The 14,255-nt window shown below is 40.3% G+C and overlaps 1 protein-coding gene across 1 annotated transcript in view; it reads right to left on the bottom strand.

Moving 5' to 3' along the window:
• Window positions 1-14,255, bottom strand: part of GKN2 (gastrokine 2) — a 322,064-nt gene that overhangs the window by 296,862 nt on the left and 10,947 nt on the right. Inside the window, exon 2 of the mRNA XM_040458669.1 lies at window positions 11,996-12,074. The gene's annotated coding sequence lies outside the window, so the exon portion shown is untranslated. The remainder of the gene's footprint in view (window positions 1-11,995; window positions 12,075-14,255) is intronic.

Here is a 14,255-nt window from a genome sequence, read left to right as displayed (position 1 = left end):
CAGATAGAATACATGTGTTAGCCTCCACTAGCTTCCAAAATCCCACTACAGATGCAGTAAAAGACGTTTTAAGGCATAAACACACCAAGGAAAATAAATCATAACATTCTAAAATTGATTGAGGTGATGGGTGCACAACTCTGTGAATATATTAAATCCACTGAATTGTACACTTTTTTTGAGAGAGAGTGTGTGTACCAAGCAGGGGAGGGGCACAGGAAGAGGGAAGGATATGATATTAAGCAGGTTCCATGCACAACGGAGCCCACCTTGGGGCTCGATCTCATGACCACCTGTGACATCATGACTTGAGCCAAAATCAAGAGTCAGTTGCTTAACCAGCTGAGCCACCCAGGCGCCCCCCACTGAATTGTACACTTTAAGTGGGTGAATTGTATGGAATATTAATTATATTTTAATAAATTTTATTTTAAAACAAAAGAATGGATGATGAGAAAATAGTGACAAATTTTCAGAAATTAGCAGATGGATGAGTGAGAAATAACCCAAGGGTCACCTTAAAAAAAAAAAAAACAACTGTATTCCAAGACCACAGTGGAGACAGCCTCAAAACACTTCACACTACTATTGATGCCTCAAAGATCTAGAAATCAGCCATGCCTGATACTGGAAGTGGGGGTGAGGGAGGGAAAAAAATAGGAGGCTGACCAATTAAGAAACCTTCCTTCATGCCACACAACTGAGCTGCTGCCCATGGAGTTTTTGTCCTAATACTAATGTAAACACAGAAAACTGAGCTAACCAAAATATTAATAACACTGTATTAGAAAGATGGAGGATGAGAAGTGTGCGAGTAGAACGGTATGGGCCAGGGTAAGTAATATGAAAGAAGGTTAAAACCTCATCTTTTTTTAAGTCGATAGTAAATGACTAGGGGTGCCTGGGTGGCTCAGCCAGTGAAGCCTCTAGCTTTGACTCAGGTCATGATCTCACGGCTCATGAGTTTGAGACCCACATCGGGCTCTGTGCTGACAGCTCAGAGCCTGGAGCCTGCTTGGGATTCTGGGTCTCCCTCTCTCTGCCCCTCCCCTGCTCACACTCCATCTCTCTCTCTCTCTTTCTCTCTCTCTCTCTCTCTCTCTCTCTCAAAAATAAACATGAAAAAAAAGTTTGTTTGAATAGTAAATGACTAAAACCGAATAATCAAGAAATAGCATTGCAAGCAAATCAGTTTAGAAACGTGGAGGAAAATATCACACTAATTGAAAGCGGTTGCTTCCGTGAAGTGGGAAAGTGGTTGGTGTGGGGGAGGTGGTCCGGAGACTGCTTTTCTTGGAAGTATTTATTGTCCTCCCTTTTCTTAATAGCTTTATTGAGATATAATTAACATGCCGTAAAGTCCTTCCATTTAAAGTGCACAATTCAATGGGTTTTAGGGTATTTACAGAGTTATGCAACCATCGCCACATTCTAATTTTAGATTATTCTCATCATCTCAAAAAGAAACTTGTACCGCTATTTTAATAACAAGCCTTGTAGAACTAGTTCACCCGTTAAACCTTGATAAAATAAAATAAAATAAAAACTAAATTTAAAAAAGAAACAAAGCAACAATTAAGAGCGGTTTCCTCTGGGAAGCAGGGCTCAGGGTGGGTGGCCATGGCCTGAGAGACAACAGCTTTCCATTGTTGGCTTTCTGTAACATTGTCTGCTTTTTTATTTTAAGAGCATACATGTACTGTTTTTATTTTATCATTTTCTTCCAAAGTTATAGCAATTCCCTAAGCACAATGGAAAGCAAGAGATTACATTTAAGGCAGCATGTGAGGCCTTTCAGAAGCCCTGTGAGGTGAGAATTGTCCCTCTGGCTGACTTGAGCAGAAGTCACCACAACAAAGGTGCTTCTCAGAGTTCCCTGGGGCCAGAGTCTGGGTGAGTCTGTCTTTGGAGAGGATGAGGCAGAGGACCAAGCCCCAGAGCACTCAAATGTGCAGCCTCCACCATCAGACACCCAGGCCAGGGACTGTGATGTGGGAACTGAAGATCCTCCTCCCAGGAGGAAAGAGAAATGTAGCATCTGACATCCCAGCCAGTCTTCTCTCCCCAGAGGCAGTTTTCACTCCTCTGGAGATTAGGCCCTTTTTAAGTTTTGCATTTTCCTACACTTTAAAAAAAAAAAAAAAAAAAAGACCAAAGAATGTCACTAGCCACATGGGCATTGTTCTCGCCTCTGCCTTAAGTTCTGTTTCTCATCTGGCTGCAGAGAGAGATAGCCATTACTTGCCAGCAAACTGTCTCTGGGAAGAAAGGAATGGAAAATGTGAGGATATTTTCTTCCAAAATCCCAAAGAATCCTCACCTCAGCATAACCAATGAGAATTAGCTACCCAACGAACCACACTGGAAAAAAAAAAAAAAAGAAAAAACAGTCATAATTTCTCAGTGCCTGATGGCATCTAAATTTACAGCAAGATCTCTCTTCCTGGACCCCAAGATGCTGCCATGTAAGGGGAAGGCTTCCCAAATAGGACTAAAGGAGTGAATCTCTCGGGTGAGGACCCCTCTGCAGGCAGAGCCTGGATGGAGAGATAGGATGAGCCGCATCAGAAATGACAAGGAATTTGAGACTTGAAGTTAGAGGTGGTAAACTGCTCATAACCTCCAAATCGTGACCAAGCCTGCCCAGTCACGACCGCTTCTCACTTGTTCCTAAGTGTAAACCCCACCACCCCTGTTCCCAAGCTGTCAGCAGTGCAGCCTTTGGGAACCCACTAGGGCTATAACACTATATGCCCCAGGAAAGTTCATCTCATAAATTTTTTTTTTTAACCAGGATACCTGGGTGAAAACCCTGTTATAAGAATGGGACATAGAACAGATAAGTTTTTACTGGGGAAAAAAGAAAAACAGTGGGTAGGAGACCTTATTAGGTGGCCAGCCCTGATGAGATATGGGTTCCAGCTTTGGGCAATACTCAGTGGAGCAAATAGCAAGGAGGAAAATGGAGCATGAGTGATACAATACAATAAACATGTGATGGGGAAAATAAGAGAAAAGTAAAATGATGTACTAATTTATACATTATTTTTCCTTGATTTCATTTTAATTACTGACAGCCATTTTATCTTAAATATGGTTCTTGAAAATAAGAAATTTATATGCAATGTGAATATGCAACAAAAGGATTAAACACCATGAAGAAGTGGGATTTATCTCTGGGATGCAAGGATGTTTCAACATACATAAATCAATAAATGTGATACATCATATTAAAAGAATGAAGGATAAAAAAAAAAAAAAAGAATGAAGGATACGGGGCACCTGGGTAGCTCAGTCTGTTAAGCATCTGACTTCGGCTCAGGTCTGATCTCATGGTTTGTGAGTTGGAGCCCTGCACTGGGCTCTCTGCTGTCAGCACAGAGCCTGCTTCAGATCTTCTGTCCCCCTCTCCCTCAGCCCCTCCCCCACTCATTCTCTCTCATTCTCTCTCTCTCTCTCTCTCTCTCTCTCTCTCTCTCTCTCTCAATAAATAAATAAACTTTAATAAAAATAAAAATAAAAGAATGAAGGATAAAAAACATATGATCATCTCAATACATGCAAAAAAAAATTGGTCAAAATAAAGCATACTTTCATGATAAAAACTCCCAACAAATTGGGTACTGAAGGAACATATCTCAACATAATAAAGGCCATACATGACAAGCACACAGCCTACATCATACTCAACAATGAGAGGTTGAAAGCTTTTCCTCTAAGATCAGAAACAACACAAGGGTGCCCACTCACACCACTCATATTCAACATAGTACTGCAAGTCCTAGCCAGAATAATTAAGCAAGAGTGAGAAATAAAAGTCATCCACATTAGAATGGAAGTGAAATTGTCTCTACAAATGATATGATCTTATATTTAGAAAATCCTAACGAATCCACAAAAAACTGTTAGAATGAATCAACAAATTCAGTAAAGTTGAGGGATACAAAACCAACATACAGAAGTCAATTGCATTTCTATACACTAACAATGAAATATCTGAAAAAGAAATAAAGAAAACAATCCCATTCACAATAGCACCAACGAAAATGAAACGCTGAGGAGTAAATATAACCAAGGAGGTGAGTGATCTATAGAATGAAAACTATAAAACTTTAATAAAAGAAATCAAAGAAGACACCAATGCATAAAAAGGTATTCTATGTTCATGGATCAGAAGAATTAATATTGTTAAAATGTCTATACTACCCAAAGCCATCTGTAGATTCAATGCAATCCCTATCAAAATTCCAATGGCATCTTTCACAGAAAGAGAAAAAACAATCCTAAAATTCAAATGGAGCCACAAAAGACCATGAATAGCAAAAGCAACCTTGAGAAAGAATAACAAAGTTGGAGGCATCACACGGCCTGATTTCAAAACTATATTGCAAAGTTATAGGAATCAAAAGAGTAAGGTTTGGGCCTAAAAATAGACACACAGACCAATGGAACAGAATTGCAACCCCAGAAATAAACCCTAACATATACAGTCAGCTAATATTTGACAGGGGAGTCAAGAATACTCAATGGGGAAAGAATAGTCTCTTCAATGAATGGTGCTGGAAAAACTGAATAATCATATGCAGAAAAATGAGATTAGACTCTTACCTTGTACCACTCACAAAAAAGTAACTCAAATGGATTAAATACTTCAACATAATACCTGAAATCATAAAAATTCTAGAAGAAAACATAGGGAAAAGCTCCTGGATATTGGTCTTAGCAACACTCTTTTGGCTATGACATCAAAAGCACAAGCAACAAAAGCAAAAATAAATAAATGGACCTACATTATAAAACACACCTGCACAGCAAAAGACACAATCAACAAAATGAAAAAGCAACATACAGAATGGAAGAAAACTATACTGCAAATTGAAAATTATATATCTGATAAGGAGCTAACATCCAAAATACATAAGGAATTCATACAACTCCTAGCAAACTAACAATTCAATTCAAAAATGGATGAGGAAATGAATAGACATTGTTTTCAAAGAAGACATCCAAAAGACCAAGAGGTACATGAAAAGATACTCAACATCACTAATCATCAGGGAAATGCAAATCAAAACCACAATGAGATAGCACCTCACACCTGTTAGAATGGCTATCATCAAAAAGGCAGAGGCAACATATGTTGTCCAGGATGTGGAGTAAAGGGAACTCTTGTGCACTATTGGTGGCACTATAAATTGGTAGAGCCACAATGGAAAACAATATGGAGGTTCCTCAAAGAATTAAAAATAGGACTACCATATGATCCAGCAATCCTAATGCTGGGTATATATCTAAAAAAAAATGAAATCATAATATCAAAGAAATATCTCCACTCCATGTTCACTGCAGCATTATTCACAATAGCCAAAACATGGAAACAACCTAAGTGCCCATCTACAAACAAATGGATAAAAAAAAGATGTGGTACATTTATCCATGGAATATTATTCAGTAAAGAATAAGAAAGAAGGAAATCTTGCCATTTGCAACAACACAGATGGAGCAAAATCTTCACACCCAGACCCCATGGCTTCTTCTTCCCTCTCACTCCAGTGATAACCACTATCCCAACACTGGTATTTATCACTCCCATGAATATTGTGGAATCTGTAAACTTATAATATTGTTTCACACTTTTTTTGAGAGAGAGAGAAGGCATGTATGAGAGGGGGATGGGGAGAGAGAGAGAGAGAGAGACAGAGAGACAGAGAGACAGAGAGAGAGAGAGAATCCCAAGCAGGCTCTGCAATGTCAGCACAGAACCCAACATGGGGCTCAATCTCATGAACCATGAGATTATGACCTGAGCCAAAATCAAGAGTAGGATGCTTAATGGACTGAGCCACTCAGGTGCCTTCTCACACTTTTAATGTATAAAAAACAGTGGCTTTTGGACTTCTCTACCATATTCATTGTAAAAAATGTGTTTTGCATTTTGGTAAACACACACATGTACACACATGTATATGTATCCATATATACCTGTATGTGTGCATGTGGATGTAATATAAAACAACACTGTCATGGAAATACTTACTGTTTAACTACTTCTAACACATTCAGATATTTTCTTTCTATTCTAACTTTATTTTGTAATGCTGGCAGTGACCCACTAAACTGATTTCACAACTTATAGGTGAGTCATAATCAACAGTTTGAAAAAATAATAGGATGTAACTATAATATCATCTTACAGGTTATTTTCTCACTTCTAATATTCTTTGAGAGTTAAAACTATCTTGACATAGATCTAGTTCATTCATTTTTACCTAAATAAGCTCTATGCCCAACACTGGGGCTTGAACTCACAACCCCAAGAGTGAGAGTCCTGTGCCCTACCAACCAAGCCAAAAAGGCACTTCTCAAAACTTTATTCTATTTATGGATGATTAGATTGATTTTCTATTTTCTCTATTCCAAAATGTCCTGTGGTGAACTCTCTTACACATAAACACCAACGTTTGTCTAGAATACATAAGTGGGAATGAAAATGCTTAAGTCAAAGGCTTGCATCTCTTTAACTATAATAGATACTGTAAAATTTTCCTAGAAATTGGTGTATGAATTTATATTGCCACTATTTTTTTTTATTTTTTTAAATTTTTTTTTCAACGTTTTTTTTATTTATTTTTGGGACAGAGAGACAGAGCATGAACGGGGGAGGGGCAGAGAGAGAGGGAGACACAGAATCGGAAACAGGCTCCAGGCTCCGAGCCATCCGGCCAGAGCCTGTCGCGGGGCTCGAACTCACGGACCGCGAGATCGTGACCTGGCTGAAGTCGGACGCTTAACCGACTGCGCCACCCAGGCGCCCCATATTGCCACTATTAAAGAGTTTCTATTTCTCCCCATCCTAACCACCACTTAGTGTTACCAGACTTTGCATTTTTGTCAATCTGATGATATTATGAAATTATTTTATTTTGCAATCACCTCATTAACTGACAAAGTAAGATTCTTTTCTCATCATCAGCATCCATTCAATTTTCCTTTCTATAAATTTCCAATTTTGTTGCCTGTTTCCTTATTACTAATTTTCAAGACTTTTTGTATCTCTGCACACTATTTATTAGCTGTAGATATTGCAAACTTCTCTCATTTTCATGAAAGTTTATCAAAATTTTCTCTTTAACTTTTTTGCCTATTTTGTCTTGTTTAATTTTGCATTTTGCATACCCTGAAGTTATAAAGATATTTTTCTATATTTTCTTATTAAAATCTTAAGTTTTACATTCTACATTTATATTTTAATCCACCTAGAAGTGTGTATGTGTCCAGAAAGATGCTCAACGTCACCATCATCAGGGAAATACAAATCTAAACCACACTGAGATACCACCTCACACCAGTCAGAGTGGCTAAAATGAACAACTCAGGAAACCAGGTGCTGGTGAAGATGTGGAGAAACGGGAACCCTCTTGCACTGTTGGTGGGAATGCAAACTGGTGCAGCACCTCTGGAAAACAATGTGGAGGTTCCTCAAAAAATTAAAAATAGAACTACCCTATAACCCAGCAGTAGCACTACTAGGAATTTGCCCAAGGGATACAGGAGTACTGATGCATAGAGGCACATGGGCCCCAATGTTTATAGCAGCGTTTTCAACAATAGCCAAATTATGGAAAAAGCCTAAATATCCATCAACTGATGAATGGATAAAGAAGATGTAGTTTATATATAAAATAGAATACTACTTGGTAATGAGAAAGAATGAAATCATGCCATTTGCAGCAACATGGATGGAACTGGAAGGTATTATGCTGAGTGAAATAATCAGAGAAGGACAAATATCAAATGTTTTCACTCATATGTGGATCTTGAGAAGCTTAACAGAAGACCATGGGAGAAGGGAAGGGGGAAAAGTAGTTACAAACAGAGAGGGAGGGAGGCAAACCAAAAGAGACTCTTAAATACAGAGAACAAACAGGGTTGATGGGGGGGAGGGGAAAATGGGTGATGGGCATTGAGGAGGGCACTTGTTGGGAGGAACACTGGGTGCTGTAAGCGATGAGCCATGGGAATCTACCCCAAAAACCAAGAGCACACTTTATACCCTGTTATGTTAGCCAGTGCAACAATAAATTACATTTAAAAAAGAAGAAGAAGAAGAAGAAGAAGTGTGTATGTATGGTGAGGTAGGAATCTTATTTCATCTTTTTTCATAGTTTATTGTCCAAGACAATTTATTAAATAGTCCATTCTTTACCTGCTGCTTTGTAATGTTACCTCACATAAGCCAAATCCCTGATATACATGAGTCTGTTCCTACACTCTCCATTCTGTTCCATTGGTAGATTTCTCTATCCTTATGCCAGTATCCCACTGTTTAAATCACCATATAGCTTCGTATAATTTTTTTTTAATTCGGTAGAATAAGTCTCTTATCATCATCATGACTTAAGATTTTTTGGATATTTTTGGCCTTCCTTCTTTTGTTTGAATTTTTGGATCTATTTTGTCAAAAGCTCTGTGACAAACTCTCCTGGGAATTTGTTTGGAACTAAATTAACTTATTTAATTTGGACAAAAAAATTGACATCTTTTATGCTACCAAGTCTTTCTGTCCATGAATATGGAATTTTGTCTCTAACTCCTTAGGTCTTGTTTTATAATCTTTCAATAAATAGTTTTGATTTTTCCACAACAGTTTTACACTCTTTTATTATATTTATTTCTAAGAGCTCATAGTTTTTTGTTGTTGTTGTTGCTGCTGTTATTATAAATAGTATTTTTAATTAAATTTTCTAAATTTTGTTACCAATGGTTTTGTGTATCAATCTTCTTCCCAGTGATCTTTTTCAGCTCTCATTATTTCTAACATTTTGCCTATAAGTTCTCTGGGATGTTCCATGTTGGCCATCATATAATCTCAAATAATAACAGTTTTTTTCTCCTTTCCCACTTTCTTCTTTGTTCTACAACCAAAATAATCCCAACCAAGCTCAGGGTACTAACAAGAGAGTGGACTCTACTGTCTCTAGCAATACTATAGTGGAACATGAGCTGGTAGGGGAGGTAAAGCTAACAATGATTCATTACACTGATGGTGGCTGATTATCAGGCATGTACCCACATTCTCTACCATATAAGCTTGAATTGAACAATTATACAATTTTTAAAAACAACACACTAAAAATATATATACATATGAAAATAAATAAATAAACAAATAACTTTTTTTCCATCTCATGACTCCACTCAGATTCCCCATTCATTCTCTCCTACTCTACGCTCTTTTGGGGCTGCTCATAGGAAACCTGTTGGCCCAGCATTTCCAGTATCATGTCTTTATAATAGAAAGATTATTTTGGTGTCCTAGGCAACCAAGCTTAGTGTCTACATTCTTATCCTCATGATAATCCTAAGGTTAGCTAGCATATTTTCCAAGAGTATACAGACCATGCTAAGCCCCAGTGGGTTGGAATATGCCAGGACAAGAATGTATGCCTCCCATTTTCTCTTTCCAAGTTCTGGCTTTTGGACTTTTTTGGTACTTTTTGGTTTTGTTTTTTTGTGGGGGGGGGGGAGAGGGACACAGTTCAAAGGATGCTGAACCTTTTGTGTTTTATTGTTTTGTTGATTAGTGGCAACCTGTTTTCCTCAGCTTAAGTCTACTTATTTTCAAATCTGAACATGAACGTTAATATGTTTTATTATCAGTGTTACTTCCAATCTTTCCCATTAGTGTTAATACTTCCACTGTGGCTTCTATTTTTCCCTTTTATCTGTATAACTATTGAAACAACCCTGTATCCATGGTCCCTTTCAGATTCTATGATTTCAAGTTTGGGGTTGCTGATCCTCCGGCTCGTTGTGCCTGCAAGTTCTTGTAGTGGATCTTCCAACAGCTCTTTTGTAATTTTTTACTGAAAGCTCATCTTCAACTGAGCTTGATTTTTCAATGGAAATTTCCTATGACAGCATGATTTTGTATCTGCTTCTGCATGTGACCTAGCAGTAACATAACCGGGACCAATTTTTATGTGCATCTCTTAATTTAGGATGCTACAACTCATGAACAGTATACACTCAGTCTCCAGAACCTCTCAAAACACAATCACGGGATTTCATTTTTTTTCTCAAAAGGCTTTTATTTTTTTCTACTCAGAACCCAACCAGAGGCAAACTTTCCTGGCTTCTTCCTGATTCAATGGCTAGATTTTTTTTTCTAGTCCTCCTTTCATGGAGAGTTCGGCCCTGCAACTGCCCCACCTTTTTGCTTTCTTGTTCGGGCCTCCAAATGGCACTGGCCCAAGGCCTTAACTCTCATCTCTGCATGGGCCCTACCCCAGCCTAATAAGAGCAGAGGCAGACACACTCACATCCCTGGCTTGCTGTAGCACCACTCACCACTTCCGGCTATGTTTTTCTTTTCCTCCTTCACTTCCAGCAGCTGAACTAATTTGGTTTTTGTTTTATCCCATTTTTCTACATAGTAGGAAGGAGTCCACATTAGCCCTCTCCTGAGTCCCCCTTTCCTTCACAGAGACCCAGAAACCAACCAGACCTCAAAACCTCTTAGACCAGAAGCAGATGCCTCTGGGGTCTAGGGTAAATCCTACCTGTAAGAGTATCTCCGGAATTTGACCAGAATCTTTTGGGGAAGAAGGGTCAGGGCTTGTCTGATTACTGACTGGACAATTTCTGCTTAACAACCACCTTTCTGTTCTTGTGCTGGAACGACATCGGAATGCTTCTTCTCTGCCAATTTCAGAGGGTGAGATCATCCTTACAAAGTCCTTGGAGAGATATAAAGTCAGGAATCCTTTACAAAAGAAATGCATGTAGCATCTGAGACTTGATGAAGGACTGTCATCTTGAGAAACAGACCCAATGGGTCTCTTTGTTGTTGTCATTATTGTTGCTTTAGGAAGGAGGCTCCCCAAGTTGTTTCTTTTTTTTTTTAAGTTTATTTATTTTTGAGAGAGAGTGTGTGCGTGCATGCGAGTAGGGGAGGGGCAGAGAGAGAGGGAGACAGAGAATCCCAAGCAGGCTCTACACTGAAAGCACAGAGCCCAATGCAGGGCTTGAACACACAAACCGTGAAATCATGACCTGAGTCAAAACCAAGAGTGGAATGCTTAACTGACTAAGCCACCCAGGTGCCCTTTTGTTTCTATTTTGTAAACAAAAATAGCAATAAACCAGGGAGCTTGGCTCTTCATGGAGGGAACACATACGTTCATGGGTCAACAGGCTAACGGGTCACAGCAAAGTACTCTGACAGTGTTCAAAATGATCTCTTTCAAACAGGATTGTTGTGGAAGTCAAGATGAAAGTCAGCAAGTATCTCAGGAAAGGAGAGTCATGAAAAACAGAGCCCAGCTTTTAAAGTCCATTACAGAGACAACCCCCTTACCAACATTCCCAGTGATGGCTTGCTTCCAAGGGACATGAATGTTTAAAGCCCAGTGAGCACCACACCTATGCACCCAGGCTTGAGAGTAATCAGCTGGAGACTAAATGTGAAGAAATCTCCTTAACAGAATTTCTGGCCTTTAGCCTTACTGACGTCTTCCTCTCATGGTATTTCCTCCAGTCCTGTTCTTCAAAGCTCAATACCCTCCTTAGAGTCAGAGCTGGCTCCAAGGGAAAGTTTGAGTAATCAGTCATCCACACCTTAGTGGGAATTTAACCCAATGTATTATCCTTCTGGAGATGCTGTCTCTTGAAAATTATCATCTCAGTGAGATAAAAATTCTCCTGAAATTATATGGTGCAGTATGATGAATCAGATGAGACACTCCAACTCCAAATCCCAACCTCTTTCCAAACCTCACCGCTATGCCAGAAAAAGTAGGTTGGAATCTCTTCCCTGAACTATGAGGCTCAGACAGGCCTGTAATCACAAGCTTTCTCTGCCTCAGGGAACTGCAGCTCTGGGCAGACATTGGTGGTGAACATTCACAGGCTTAATTTCTACCAACTTCTCCACCAGTCAGATCTATCTGCTGGAGTCACAGAGAAAATAGGAATGATGAGAAAACTCACTTACTTTTTCTTAGTGAGTTCCACCTCATGGTGAAGTATCTTCAGGGAGCCATCAGCTAATTGCTGAGGGAGATTTCAGCATCCTAGAGAAATAACCAAAGGAATTTTCCTGAAACAGTTATATTCACATCAATGCAAAGCCTCATGCACTGAACTCTTTTGAGGGTGTTAATCTCCTTAGGAGCCTCTTATATAAACTTGCTCATACACCATCCACAATTTCTGCTGAAGGGTGAGTCTGTGGGCTCATGTTTGTAACACTTGACAGGTGGGCCAGAGCTGACTGAAACATGAGTGGACACCTGGCTCAGGAGAAACCAACCTACTGGCTCGGCTGAGCCAACCAGATTCTTCCTTTTATTTATTTATTTTTTATTTTTTTTTAACATTTATTTATTTTTGAGACAGAGAGAGACAGAGCATGAACAGGGGAGTGCCAGAGAGAGAGGGAGACACAGAATCTGAAGCAGGCTCCAGGCTCTGAGCCGTCAGCACAGAGCCCGATGCAGGGCTCGAACTCACGGACCGTGAGATCGTGACCTGAGCGAAGTCAGATGCTCAACCTACTGAGCCACCCAGGCGCCCCAAGATTCTTCCTTTTAAAAGAGAGGCGCACACAATCAAAAAGAATGAAGTCTTGCCATTTGCAACTACATGGATGGAACTGGAGGGTGTTACGCTAAGCAAAATTAGTCAGAGAAAGACAAGTATCATATGACTTCACTCGTATGAGGACTTTAAGAGACAAAATAGATGAACATAAGGGAAGGGAAACAAAAATAATATAAGAACAGGGAGGGGGACAAAACATAAGAGACTCTTAAATATGGAGAACAAACAGAGGGTTACTGGAGGGGTTGTGGGAGGGGGGATGGGCTAAATGGGTAAGGGCCACTAAGGAATCTACTCCTGAAATCATTGCTTCACTACATGCTAATTTGGATGTAAATTTTAAAAAATAAAATTAGGGGCGCCTGGGTGGCGCAGTCGGTTAAGCGTCTGACTTCAGCCAGGTCACGATCTCGCGGTCCGTGAGTTCGAGCCCCGCGTCGGGCTCTGGGCTGATGGCTCAGAGCCTGGAGCCTGTTTCCGATTCTGTGTCTCCCTCTCTCTCTGCCCCTCCCCCATTCATGCTCTGTCTCTCTCTGTCCCAAAAATAAATAAACGTTGAAAAAAAAATTTTTTTTAATAAAATTAAAAAATAACAATAATAAAAGAGAAGCCCACAACTAAGATGAAGGCAGCCACTGGATCTGGAATTCCAGACCCGCCAGAGTTCTGCCATGGTGAGCTGAGCCAAATGCAAGATGCAGACAGATGCCGACAGATCTGAGAAGGGGAGCTGCAGCCTAAGGTCAGCCAGCAAGCAAACTGCCGGGGGACTCGTGTGCTCCACCATGTTGGAACTGAGAGGGAAAGGAGGAGAAATCTGAAAGACAAGTCGTTACCCCACAAAGGCAAGAGCCCTCGCAAGGACAGTGCATCCACTGTGGAACGCTGTGGCAGAAGTGTTCGCTCCATGAGAGGAGAGAGAATGGGCAAATGCATAAAGGGTGCCTACGTGGTGAAGAGATCAGGGAGGGATCACAGAACACAGAAAAGTCCCCCTGGCTGCTACCTCTCGGATCATTTTCCTTCAAACGTTTCTGGTTTCCCCCCTAACAGCTTTCACTAAACTTCTTCTCCACCCCTATCGCATCACTTTAAGGTGGAGATCTGCTTCCTTGCCATTAAAAACTCAAAGCACCCAAGAAGAGGTGTATCCATGCTCCTTGCCCCTGCACAAAGTCCCTGTTTCCTCACTCATCCATCCTTTCCTCCTTATCTGAAGAAACACGCCTCCTCCTTTACAAGTCTGAATCTTCCACATTGTGCATTGATCCTGAGGTCTTGGACCCCTGGGACCCTCCATCCATCTTCCATCTCTCCCTCTCTGACAGCACCTTCCTGTCTGCCTGTAAGCGTGCTCCGGGGTCTCCAACTCTACACTCCCCTTCCTCAACTCCAGGATTCCTTCTGCTGACTGCACAGTTTCCCTCAGTCTCCTCAGAGCTGAACTTTCTGAAGGAGTAGTTAGTCTATGTTTCCCCAAGTCTCATTCAACCCTCAACTCACTATGCCCGTCGTATTTGGGAAATGGCTCTGGGGAAACCAGGAGAGCTCTCCACTTCCTCTTGCAACATCTGACCCTGAGGACCCTCCCCTCTATATTGGTTATGGTCCAAAAGGGACATGGAGGATACACAAGCTTGGTTGCTTTTCTC

This window comes from Herpailurus yagouaroundi, unplaced genomic scaffold (assembly GCF_014898765.1).
Source record: "Herpailurus yagouaroundi ecotype Mexico unplaced genomic scaffold, PumYag 221, whole genome shotgun sequence".
Classification (NCBI taxonomy): Eukaryota; Metazoa; Chordata; class Mammalia; order Carnivora; family Felidae; genus Herpailurus; species Herpailurus yagouaroundi.
Note: the sequence above shows the minus strand (reverse complement) of the source record. Positions and strands in the feature narration are given on the sequence as shown.